The sequence below is a fragment of the Capra hircus genome, chromosome 2 (assembly GCF_001704415.2).
Source record: "Capra hircus breed San Clemente chromosome 2, ASM170441v1, whole genome shotgun sequence".
In the NCBI taxonomy this organism is placed as follows: domain Eukaryota; kingdom Metazoa; phylum Chordata; class Mammalia; order Artiodactyla; family Bovidae; genus Capra; species Capra hircus.
This window is the reverse complement of record NC_030809.1, coordinates 89,513,529-89,526,313: the sequence shown is the minus strand read 5'-3', so window position 1 is coordinate 89,526,313 and position 12,785 is coordinate 89,513,529. Positions and strand designations below refer to the sequence as shown.

Here is a 12,785-nt window from a genome sequence, read left to right as displayed (position 1 = left end):
AAGTCCTGTTTCCCCCTACTACCCCGACCACTAACAACCTCTGAAAGGTGAGTTACCTCAGCACAAGGATCCAGACCCAGCTATGCTGGACCCTGGACTCCTGCCTCCTCTGCCTCCCCAAATAACCACACCTTTCACCAGCTCCTCATCCAGCAAAGGAGGAATCTGGCAGGAGCCAAATAGAAAGTCCAAGACTGGTGCTGGTGAGGAGAGGTATGCTAGACATTGCCTGTAATCCTGAAGAGAAGGGGAAGGACAGTGCACATTTTGTATACCTTCAGTATCCATCATTTCATCTTTATGCTACAACTCTGAGATTAATTGCACTGCTTTGCTCAGAAATGCCTCTGCCAGGATGAACTCTGGGTCTTTTATAAATTGTTCCTTTGTGAAATATTATCCCCTCTCTATTAATAAACATCTCAATATTTTTGTTAGGGGGTGTGTACCGGGGGAATTTGTTATTTGTGTTCTGACTGCCTGTGACTTCATGTCATCTAAAATATACAAGCTCGGGGAAAGCGCACGGCATGCAGGTCTGCACTGTCTCAATGTGATCTTAAAGTAGATGCAGGGATTTTTCTAACAGTACATTTTTGATCAAAAGGTTTATACAATACAAAAATTCTCCAAGATGAGAGGCAAGGAGTGAGCTAGAAAAGAAACAGAAAGAAAGACATACTACACAGCTGTACATTCACAGAATTTAAAACCGAGAAGAACCTCAGGCAACAGCTAGTCCAGTATTTGGTGCTGCACAGAACACTGACTCAAAAGATGCACCTTCTCAGTGGGGTCCATTAGCAAACAGGTTTGGGATTCACTGAAGAGTACACCTCCTTTCAGGTATGTAGAATGATCATTCACTTACTAAGTCCTCAAAAGTCTTACAGTTGAAAAGCAGTTAATCCATTGTATCCCAAACATTTTTGACCATTGTACTTCCCGCCCCACCCCCACCCCCCCAGATAGCCCAAGGAACCAGTGTCTCTTCCTGCAGACCCTGCTTCAGAAGTGCATGTACAATCATTTTACAAATGAGAAAAGAGACGTTCAAAGAAGTTACCTGGCTTGGCCAAAACCCAGGAAGCAATTCAGTTCACTTCAGTCACTCAGTCCTGCCCAACTCTTTGTGACCCCACGAACTGCAGCACTCCAGGCCTCCCTGTCCATCATCAACTCCCTGAGTTTACCCAAACTCATGTCCATTGAGTCGGTGATGCCATCTAACCATGTCATCTTCTGTAGTCCCCTTCTCCTCCCACCATCTTTCCCAACATTAGGGTCTTTTCAAATGAGTCAGTTCTTCGTATCAGGTGGCCAAAATATTGGAGTTTTGGCTTCAACATCAATCCTTCCAATGAACACCCAGGACTGATCTCCTTTAGGATGGACTGGTTGGATTTTCTTGCAGTCCAAGGGACTCTCAAGAGTCTTCTCCAACACCACAGTTCAAAAGCATCAATTCTTTCACACTCAGCTTTCTTTACAGTCCAACTCCTACATCCATACATGACTACTGGAAAAACCATAGCCTTGACAGGAAGGAATTAGTGGTTGATAATTCAGCAAATAGCCAGATGAGAGCTTAAATTAAAAGTGGGAAATAAGTGAAGGCCCCAACATCTTTTTGTTTCCACCCATACCTCACCACAAAATCATTGCCTCTTCTGTATGTCTGTCTCAATCACCTTGGACTCTTTGATTCCCTCAACTTTTACTTGCCTATTGACCAATATGCTGGATTCATTGATTGGCCAACATGTGCTTCCAGGAAGCCATTTTTGTTTTTATGGCCATGCTTTGCGACAAGTGAGATCTTAGTTCCCAGAGCAGAGATCAAACTTGTGCCCCCTGTGTTAGAAGCACAGAGTTTTAACCACTGAACCACCAGAGAAATGCTCATGGAAGCCTTTTTTAACAGTGATCTTTTAGACTCTAGAGTTGAGACTGACTCAGCACCAGAACTGCCCTAGTGGAGGATGCGGTAGGAACACAAGATAACCTAAGGCAGACAGAACTTTGTGGCTCTTTTCAATTTTATTTCTGTTTATTTTAGGGCTTCCCTAGATAAGATTTGAATGAGATAAGACTGCAAAGTTTTCTTCAATTGGTTATAAAGTAGGTGATCCTTTGCTTATTGTAAGTCCTCCAGCTCCTTCCTTTCTGTACTCTTTTTCTGCTTCCCATTTCCCATGTTCAACCTTATTCAGTACACTGTTCTAGGAGAGATCTGAAGCCCTTGTGCAATGTCAAAACTGCCCAGAAGCTGTAGAAATGAGTTTATCCATTTGCTTACAACATCTTGTAGGTGCTACAGCATACAACATTTCTTAAATTTATTTAACCTAGCTGAAAATTACCGCCTTTAACAATGGGCTTTATGACATACTTTCAAAGCTAAGAAAGTACCATTACAAACAGTACCTCTCTTTAAACTGCTATTCCATTATAGAATACACATTGCCTGTCATTTAGAAAGCTGAGCTTCTGAACAGCTTTGATGGGAAAAATATTTTTTGAATCCTGTTGATTTTTACTTGCCTGGTTTTATTCTAAACACTATTGGCAGCAGTAGAAAATGAACCCTGAGTTGTTTCTCAGAACTGGGTGGAGTTGATGCTAATCCAGCCACATCTTACCTCAGTTCAGTCGCTCAGTCGTGTCCGACTCTTTGCGACCCCATGGACTACAGCACGCCAGGCCTCCCTGTCCATCACCAACTCCCGGAGTTCACTCAAACTCATGTCCATTGAGTCGGTGATGCCATCCAACCATCTCATCCTCTGTCACCCCCTTCTCCCCCGACCTCAATCTTTCCCAGCATCAGGGTCTTTTCCAATGAGTCAGTTCCTTGGCCATCAGGTGCCCAACATCAGTCCTTCCAATGAACACCCAGGACTGATCTCCCTTAGGATGGACTGGCTAGATCTCCTTGCAGTCCAAGGGACTCTGAAGAGTCTTCTCTAACACCACAGTTCAAAAGCATCAATTCTTCAGCACTCAGCTTTCTTTATAGTCCAACTCTCACATCCATATATGACTACTGGAAAAACCATAGCCTTGACTAGATGGCCCTAAAACTACATTTTAAGTCAGCTGGCTGTGATTCCAACATATGACAATGGAACAGGAAGAAGAACCCTGGCTATTCGAGATTAAACAGACCTAGCCTTGTCTGGTTCTCTATTTAAAAAGCATCAGCCCTAATTATGTGTTGAAAACTCATTCAAAGAGTTTTCAACAGTCAAGAAGGATTCTGTATATCTTTACCTATATATGGCAAGTTTGATATATTGTCTTCTGTTTTATTCTATCAAGGATAAAGATCAAACACACTGAACACCTGCTATATACATATAGCTGGGTAGCCACCATGTAACCTAGAGAAAAAGAATGCTAATAAGGTAGTATGAAATTAGATATGAATAATTAAGTATGGCTGACAAGAAATTATTATTTTCTTCCTTGAACTTTTCTGTTTAGCAGAAATTAATTCTATACACTTCTAAAAAGCATGGCACAGCTTAGTATGAAAGTGTGAAATAGCCAGCTTTTTATTTTCAGGTGAGCAGATGGCTTATCTAACTTTCCCAAGTCCTGGTCACAGTGATTGATGGCTTAGAGTCTGTTCTGCAAAGACCCTCAATACCTAGAGTGTATTCCTAGGAAACAAAAGCAAGGAGGGGTCTTTGAGGAGAACAGTCACAGATGGCAGTATTTGTTTGCTCTTGGTAGACATGCAGGGACTAAAGGTACATGGCAATTGTCATAAACTACAAAGCCAAAGGGGCGTTCCAGGTGGCACTAGTGGTAAAGAACCTACCTGCCAATGCAGGAGACTCAAGGGAGGCTGGTTCAATCCCTGGGTTGGGAAGATCCCCTGGAGTAGGAAATGGCAACCCCCTCCAGTATTCTTGCCTGGAAAATGCCACGGACAGAGGAGCCTGATGGGATATGGTCCATGGGCTTGCAAAGAGTCAGGCATGACTGAGCACACACAGCACACACAAATCCACAACCTATCTTTTCCATCTAAATCAGTCTTCTGTGATCCCCCCTCTTCCTCCTCCCTACCCCCCAGCCCATCCCTAAACTTTATAGCTTTTTCTCTATGAAAGCAGTACGTCTATTCAACACATTCACTGAAGGCTTACTCTGTACAAGACAATGTACTCATGCAAGCATTCAACAGAAATAAGACATGATGCACATAAGCTAGAATGTAAATATCAGTACGCTATTATGAAATACAGGTATAAGTAAAAGAGAAAAACGTACCTTGATGTAAATCAAGAGAAAAGCCTTCTTTGGGAGGACTGCATTTGAACTAGGCCTTGAAGGATTGAAAAGAATTGTCAGTTGGGAAATAATGGATGAAAGGACACTCCTGACCAAGGACACGTCTGACCAAGAACAAGTTAGAACTGCTACAAAAGCTTCTGTGGATTCATTCAGTTGGGTGACTAGGAATATGAATTAAAGAATTCCATAAAGGAAAATCTTTCTCTGAAGTTATACATAAAAGAAAAACCATGTTTTTCTAATACCATTCCTTTGATCTTGTATGGAAAGACCCTACATCAATGCAGAATATTACTTCTATTAAAGTCACTATTTTTAAGAGTTAATATTTTTAGAACACTTGAAAGTCAACTTTTCTATCTTTAAGATAAAAGAATTCTAAGAAATTAAATGTATTCTACATGGATAATCAAGTCAAAGAACAGGAAGGATCTACATAGTAAGAAAAGAACAAATTCCAGGGAGATATGCTAGATGTTTTAAATTTCTTGTTATAGATCTCCAAGAACTCTGTCTTGTTAACTCAGTTTCTTCTAAATACCAATATTAAGTCACAGTTTAATTAGATCAGTATTACTGGGTAGTTTTAAATGTCAAAAAATATATGTTGGTTCCTACTCACCTGGGAATTTAATTAGTGCAACCCCTTGATTTTATAGTTGAAGCAAATGAAGCCCAGACACTGGATGACTAACTTGCTAAAGGTCAGTCAGCTAGTTAATAGTAACCAGTTAAATTGGAGGAAACTATATAATTTGCCTAAGGACACACTTGCCTAAGGTCTGGCAACTGGTGGGGCTGGAATTACAACATGGGAGATTCCTGGCTTCTAAGGTTGTTCTACACTGCTCTCTCTGCCAATGGAAAACTAACAATAATCCCTCATAAGCAGGTAGAGTCCTGTAGATGAAAAGCCATACAAATAAAAAGTAGAGTAATAAATGCTATTATTATAAGTGCAAGTAAGTGCATATATTATCTAAATTGCTTTAATGGCATAAAGAAACAAGTATTTCTAGACATCGTGATGGAAACAATGTGTACCTTTGCTAGTTTATATACTATTTGGTACTTTTTAAGAAGGAGGGAAATAAGATAAGAGCAATGAAATCTTTATTTATCCTGCTTTTTAGGGCATAAAAATATTAAGCAATATATTTTTGAAAATGTTCACCCCCAATACTACTGTCCAAACACGTTAACTGTATTGTATTTAATCATTTAGAATGCTTAGAGATACTTGTTTTGATAATTCAAGTAACATTCATGATTGTTTTTAAATGTCAGACATAGGACAATCTTGGCTTTAAGAATTCTTATATCCATGGCTTTTAAACGGTCTATGAAAAGATGAAGATTTCACACCCAATGCTTCTGTAATGCTTCTGTTTTGCCAACAGTCCATTATGTGGTAATCATTTAGGCATACACCTCAATGTTTTTTGGAATCTATTTTTAATTTTAGCCTTCATCCTCTCTTGGCGAAAGAGAGAGTAAGGATGAGTGAGTGGGATGTAGGACAGGAGATAGAGGTATTATTAACACATAGTCTTTGAGCTTATTACTTCCTGTCTGAACCCCCTTGCTTCCAAATATCAACAGATGTGTTTTAGTTTTTTATTTTCCTGAAAAATAATCCAAGCTCACTGTATTCGTAACTGTTTGCATGAGAATTTGACTTCTGGTATCTGTCTAGCTCTTCCTTTGCAGCAACCTCAAGAGGGTAAAAACGTCAATTAGCCTACTCATTAATGGTAACTAGTCACCAGTTACATATTATAAGTAGACTGAGAGAAAACTAAAATTATCTCATGAGGACATTATACGCTGGGCTTCTCTGAGGGCCACAACTCTGGAAACTGGCCACATCCCTTATGGGATCCTGGAAGCTCTGTCAACACAACTGTTACAAGAGATATCAGCTTCCATTAACTTGGTTCGTCATATCCTGACGGTGGTGGGTGGTGTAGTTGCTAAGTCGTGTCTGACTCTTTGGGACCCCATGGACTGTAACCTGCCAGGCTCCTTTGTCCATGGGATTTCCCAGGCAAGAATACTGGAGTGGGTTGCCATGTCCTTCTCCTCATATCCTGATAATTATGGCAAAAATGGAACGTGTTTTCATTTCCCAGTTCTCACTATCTAAAGAAAGCACGGTGTTCATCTTCAGTCACACTTTTTCTTAGTACCAAATTCAAAAAAAAAAAAAAGTTTAAACTTGCTGCCTTTCACATATAGGGAATTCATGGGGAAAATAGAGGCAATTTTTTCAACTTACAGATTTGCAGAAGACATAAAAATGATAATCAGACGAGCCTTTCTTAAGACTATACGAAATCTGAGGTTACAACACTATATCTTATTTTCATAATACTTTTTTACTAAGAGCAAATACCCGTTCATTGAAGAAAATCTGGAAAGTATTTAAGTAATAGAAGACAATAAAAACACATGCAATCTCATCCACGCTAGTAGTGTGCTGTTAGTTGCTCAGTCATGTCTGGCTCTTTGTGGCCCCATGGACTGTAGCCTGCCAGGCTCCTCTGTCCGTGGAATTCTGCAGGAAGAATACTGGAGTGGGTAGTCATTCCCTTCTCCAGGGGATTTTCCCAACCCAGGGATCAAACCCAGGTCTCCTGCATTGCAGGTAAATTCTTTACTGCCTGAGTCACCAGGGAAGCCCTATAATCTCATAACACCCAGAGACAGTTACTATTAATGTACTGATGCATTTGTTTCTATACAGAAAGATGAACAGATAAGTACAGAAAATTTATATAAACTTAACTCAACTACACATTTTAATAGTATCACACTAATATAAAATTTTATATCCTTCTCTTAACATTGACTTTAACTTGGTGGACATATCTTTTAAAAGAGAGCTGTGAGAATATTATCCAGCTATTTTGACCGCTGATGGGAATGGAATGTAAAACCATCTCCTACAAACGTGCTTGGGATTGCTTTTCCCAAGTATACTTATCTTCAATCTTCCATGTTGACTTTAATCGTCTATTATTTTTCTTCCCATTTAGGTTGTCTTTTAAATTATTCCTATGGTTCAACTTTATCAGCATAGTTTTCACTTACTTGTAAGAACTATATACCATCTGTAGACATTTATAAAAGTTAAAATAAAACCATCCCCAAACTAGTTCCCAGAAGAGCCTACCTGTCCACTCAGAAAAGTGTCTATTTATCTCCAGTTTGTTTCTTGTTTCTTGGCCAAACAAAAAAGTCATGAATAGGGAGAGAACCAGGATTTGAAATCTAGTCAACCTTTCTGAAAGCTTAAAACACATATCCTTTCTGCAACACTTCAGCTACAAATATATTCCCTTAAACACATGATTTCCCCTTTCTCCAAAATAAGTTGTATTACTATAATCTACGTTCACTTTGAACATTGATCTCACAGTTGTCCATAGGGACATGGATCTGGCTTGATGGCTTCAGGGTCCTCCCTGAAACTCCTCCCCTGACAAGAGCCCCTCAAGTCTTCCAGCCAATGTCCTGGAGAGCTGTCACTTACACACTAAGGTTCAACACACTTGGATGATGACCATCTTGGAGATTTAGTATCTAGTCTGTTGATTAGGTCGAGAATATCCTCGGCACTTGCCATTTCTCAATCTATTATTTACAGTGCATTTACTGCCTGAGAAAGCCTGGGTATAGGAATATTATTCAGCAAAAGTGGAAGCAAAGAATTCATTTATATTGTGTTCTCTTTTTATATATCTGAGTGTATGTTTGGTACAGTGCAAGCCAGGTACTTCTACAGTTCTCATTTCACAATATATAAGAGTGTTTCATCATTATTTTGGGAATCCATTGCAAGAATTTGTCCGCATTCATTTTTGGCTACCTCATTTTTAGTGTGCTTGGAATCTGTCACCCTTCATGGGCTTAATTTAGTAAACTGACTCTTCAAATATTTCTGCCTACATTAATGCAAACAAAATTAATACTACTCATCTTAATAAATATTATGCAACATATTATGCAATATATCCTGAGCAACAGTTGTCTAAGAAAAGATCTGCAAATGATGGATTTTTAATAAATAATCATGTAGGCAGATAGCTGTAAGCTCCTTATTGCTAGCTATGCAAGTAAAAACATGATTTCTCTTTAATCAATGTCTTCTGTTGCATTTGTAAACTAGTTAATGAGTATTTCAGGACTTTTGATAAGTGGGTTTCCCTCCCCGTCCCCCTGAGAGTGGCTCTGGGTTTATTTAAGTAATGTTTTGTTCAAATCTTTTTAAAATTCAAATGACACTAACAAAACAATCATTTATTAGAGCTTCATTGTAATTGTCTATTGAACGTCTGACGAGTTTCTACTTACAGAGTTGCAGACCTACTTATTTCTCAAACATCTCTGCCACTGTCACTTGATTTTTCTGAAGCACTACCCTAAGTACCCAGTGGCTCAGCAGTAAAGAATCCGCCTGCAATCAAGGAGACAAGGGTTCGACCCCTGTGTCAGGAAGATCTCCTGGAGGAGGACATGGCAACCCACTCCAGTATTCTTGCCTAGGAAGTCCCATGGACAGAGGAGCCTGGCGGGCTACAGTCCATAGGGTCAAGAAGAGGACACGACTGCAGTGACTTAGCGCACAACATAAGTACAGGGCTTCCCAGGGGGTGCGAGTGCTAAACACACACACACACACACACACACACACACACACCCTGCCTGCACACACACACACACACACACACACACACACACACACACACACACACCCTGCCTGCCAATGAAGTACACGTAAGAGCCACAGGTTTGATCCTTGGTTCACGAAGATCCTCTGGAGAAGGGCATGGCAACCCATTCCAGTATTCCTGCCTGGAAGAATCCCAGGGACAGAGGAGCCTGGTGGGCTACAGCCAATGGGGTTGCAGAGTTGGACACAGCTGAAGCGACTTAGCACACAAACACCATAAGGACATCATTCTTTAGGGTTTTGATTACTTGTATATTTAACAACTCATTAATAAAAATAATATGCCCCTTTGAAAAACATAGTTCCTTAAAAACCATTATTAGCTTTCTCCCTAAATGTTTATCAGCCCACATGTAGTGGGAGCTAAGTGGTACTTTGCAGAGAAAAGCCTTTTGAGAATGGTACATAATAGTCCCGTACTATGGGTTGAATAGTATAAAAAAAAAAAAAAAAAAAAAAGCTACAGAAATCAGAACCAGGAAATAAGGAAGCCCAGCATGAAAGAAGGAAGAGAGGGAGCAACGGAGGGAAGAACTCGGGGAAAAAAACTTGAACTCTGCTATTCACTTTGGAAAAGTATTCAATTTCTGAGAGCTTCAGTTGTTCCACCTGTCAAACAGGGGTGATGAAAATATGACTTCCTCACAGATACTTTAATAGTAGATCTCAGTGTGCCTTGTGAAGTTTACAACATGATGCAAAGTATGGCTTTTTACTTGGCATCATTCGCTATAATCAGTCCCATTTATGCATTCTGTGCTATAAACATTCATCTTATAAAGACTGCGGACAGCTTCAAAAGGTAGACCCATGCACTGTAACTACCTTTTTTGGTTTGGAAGCACTTCTGATATTTTTAACTCAAAAAACTAATTCACAATTTTTAACAGCATTTGTGTGCCACAAGCTCAGAGAGCTTACTGTTTGTTCTCATGACTAGAGTCCTGCAAAATCTCTTTTTAAACAAGGAAGCCTCGTTTAAGTCCTGTTTCAGTCTGGTGCCTTTGGTCAAGGTGGAAACTAAAATTGAAAACAGATAGATGTTTTACATTTAAATGGGTTTAACATAAATGTGTATTAAGCCATTTCATGGACGATTGCACAAATACCTTTTGCAAACTTGGTACACGTGAGCACATATACAGTAACCATTAGTGTCTTCTAGAGAAATAAGGTGCAGATCCAAAATTTTAAAGAGCTACTTCGAGTTTCTCTCACTGAAAGAAAATGTAATGTCTTAAAGGGAATTGCTCTAATAATATCAAGGCATCTGAAATGGCTGGCCAGAGCAGAACAGAACAGAGTGGATGTCACCGTAAGTCAATTTAACAAGAAATAAGCTTCCCTCTGGAGAATTTAAACTCCCCAGTCTCCCACAAAGAAAATTGAATTTTGGAGGTCACACCTTGGGTAGGTTACCAGAGGGAGAAGCTTAACATTCTTTTTGTCATATGTTCTGGTAGGTCAACGCTATTCTACCAACAAATTCCCTCCTAAACATTGCTCCTTCCTCGGTTTTTCCTCTCCCCCACCACTCCCTCCTCCAAATTATAACAAGTCTTTGGAATCCCCTAGGAAATGGAAAATCATCGTGACACTTCAGATGCCGGGGCCCCGCTGGATACAACCATGCCCAAACATCGAGTTTGGAACCTCGCGCAGAGGAACAGGACCCATGCCCCATGCCGAGGACAGGAGCTGGGGACGCGAAACTAGTGGGACTGCGGCGGGGAGTCAGAGCGAGTCAGATAAACCCACCAGAGCTTTAGGCTAGCCTGTTTAGCCAAATGTAATCAACGGAACTGCTCTTACTGGAGAGAAAAGCAGGTCGCCAAGCCGACCCCAGGCGAAGCTCTGGCTCCGTGGGTGAATGACCCACTCGCAAAACTCCCCCCGAGTGGGTGATCGGAGGGCCTTGAGCGTTCGCGCAACGGCTGGAAGCGCCCCACCTCGCCGCCCCTTCGGCAGTTTCTCTGGATGGGCGCAAGCCGGGCCACCGCCCACCCCCATCTCCATCCCACCCCCGCCCGCCCCGCAGCAACATGTGGGGTGCTGCCACTCTGCCGCCCGGGGTTCTCCCTCCGGCTGGAGTTCGTGGTGGACGCACTCTTGGCCCTGGGAAGGTGCTGAATTACTCTTGGGGAAGATTCCTCCAGCGTTGAACTTGGCAGCTCCTGACATTTCCATCCCACCCCCAGCGCGCAGGCACTACACACACGCACACACACGCCCCTCCGGACTTGCCCAGGCTGCGCGCAGTGCGGGCTGCCCACTCGGACGCAAAACATCTGAGCGGGATGCAGAAGCGAGGATCTCAGCTCCGCCGACCAGGGGGCCAGTAGGGTGTGGGGGTAAAGGACTGTCCTAGCAGTGAGCAGTTGCAGGGACTCAGCTCACTCCATGGTTGGTCCAGGCCCCGCAGTAGATCGGGCGGCTGGCAGGAAACCCCTCTCCTTTTGTGCTCTCCCGGGAAACCAGCCTCTACTCACCCCGGCTGCACGCGGATTCCGGCCGCCAGCGGCAGCCCGCTGCCCCATCCCACGAACACTGCGGCGCCCCCAGAGTGTGCAATGCGGAGCCCCGCCAGCGCGCGGCCGGAGCCGCGGAGTGCGAGGAGGGAGCGAGGGAGCGAGGGAGGGAGGGGACTAGGGAGGAAGCGCGGCGGGGAGTGACAGGGCGGCGGGGGGCGCGCGCGCCACTCCCACTCGCGCCCAGCGCTAGCCGCCGCCCGCCGCCGCAGCCGCCCAGCCCGGCCTCGCGGGCCGGGGGACCAATCAACGCGCGGGTGTGTGTTGGGTGGGTAACCGAGCCCTCCGCAGGGCGCGCTCATTGGCCCGGAGCGCGCGACCCAACTCCGGGAGAGTCCGCCTGAGCGCCCAGTGTGCAAACTCCAGCCGACCGGAGCTGGCTCCCCGGCGCAGGTGGGGTTTCCCGGCTCCGCGCTCTGGCCTGTTGGGCGAGTCTGCCGAGTTCCGCTGACGGAACCGGGAGGATGTGAGACCTGCTCCTGAAACGCGTTCGCGGTGAGCGTTCAAAACCAGCAGTTTGCTCAGGTTGCACCGACCCCTTCCTGTAAGGAACCCTTGCGCCGCTCGCTTCACCCTGGCCGATAGCCGAATGAGAGAAAGCCCGGCCGTGTAAAAATGGCCCCAGCCAAAGCCTACTCCCCGCCACCCCCAGGGTCTTGCGAAACCCGATGCACCTAAGAACCCGAGCTGAAAAACTTAGTCGAGCTCCTAACCCAGGGCAAACCTAGACCACTTGACGTTTGCAACAGAAGAGCAACCCCTCGGGGCGGGAGACGGAGGGGCGGAGAGCCGGGGTGGTGATGGCCGATCCTCGTGAGGAAGCGATAGTCGCGTTCTGGGCTTTAGTGGGGAAAGCTCCCCCTCCTCTGCCAAACATTTCCCTTAGGTAGAGCCCCCGCGCTCCCCACTCTGGTGGTATTGATTTTTTTTCTTCCCTGGTGTAGATCATGTTTGACTCTCGGGGACTTTTCAAGCCGGAGCCTCAGAGTGGAAGCTGAGCACGGACGGCCCCCTTTCCCCCTCCTCCCCTCCGAGCTCTGTCGAGGTCCGGCGGGGACTGGGGTTTTGTGTGGTTTTTTTCGTGTTGGGGGTGGGGGAACTGGTGGTGTCCAGGAAAGGTCTGAAGGAAGGACTCCATCTGCGAGCCGGCAGCTCGCCCCCAGCTGCCCCACCTCCGCCAGGTACCTGACCTGCAGGATGCCTTTGCTAGGACGGCC

General features: G+C 44.0%; 1 protein-coding gene across 2 annotated transcripts in view; it reads right to left on the bottom strand.

The window, feature by feature from the left end:
- The window catches only part of LYPD6 (LY6/PLAUR domain containing 6), a 135,817-nt gene extending 124,121 nt beyond the window's left edge, over nt 1-11,696 (bottom strand). Inside the window, exon 1 of one of the 2 annotated variants that reach the window (XM_018062716.1) lies at nt 11,530-11,696. The gene's annotated coding sequence lies outside the window, so the exon portion shown is untranslated. The remainder of the gene's footprint in view (nt 1-11,529) is intronic. The other variant, XM_005676161.3, reaches the window with a different exon arrangement.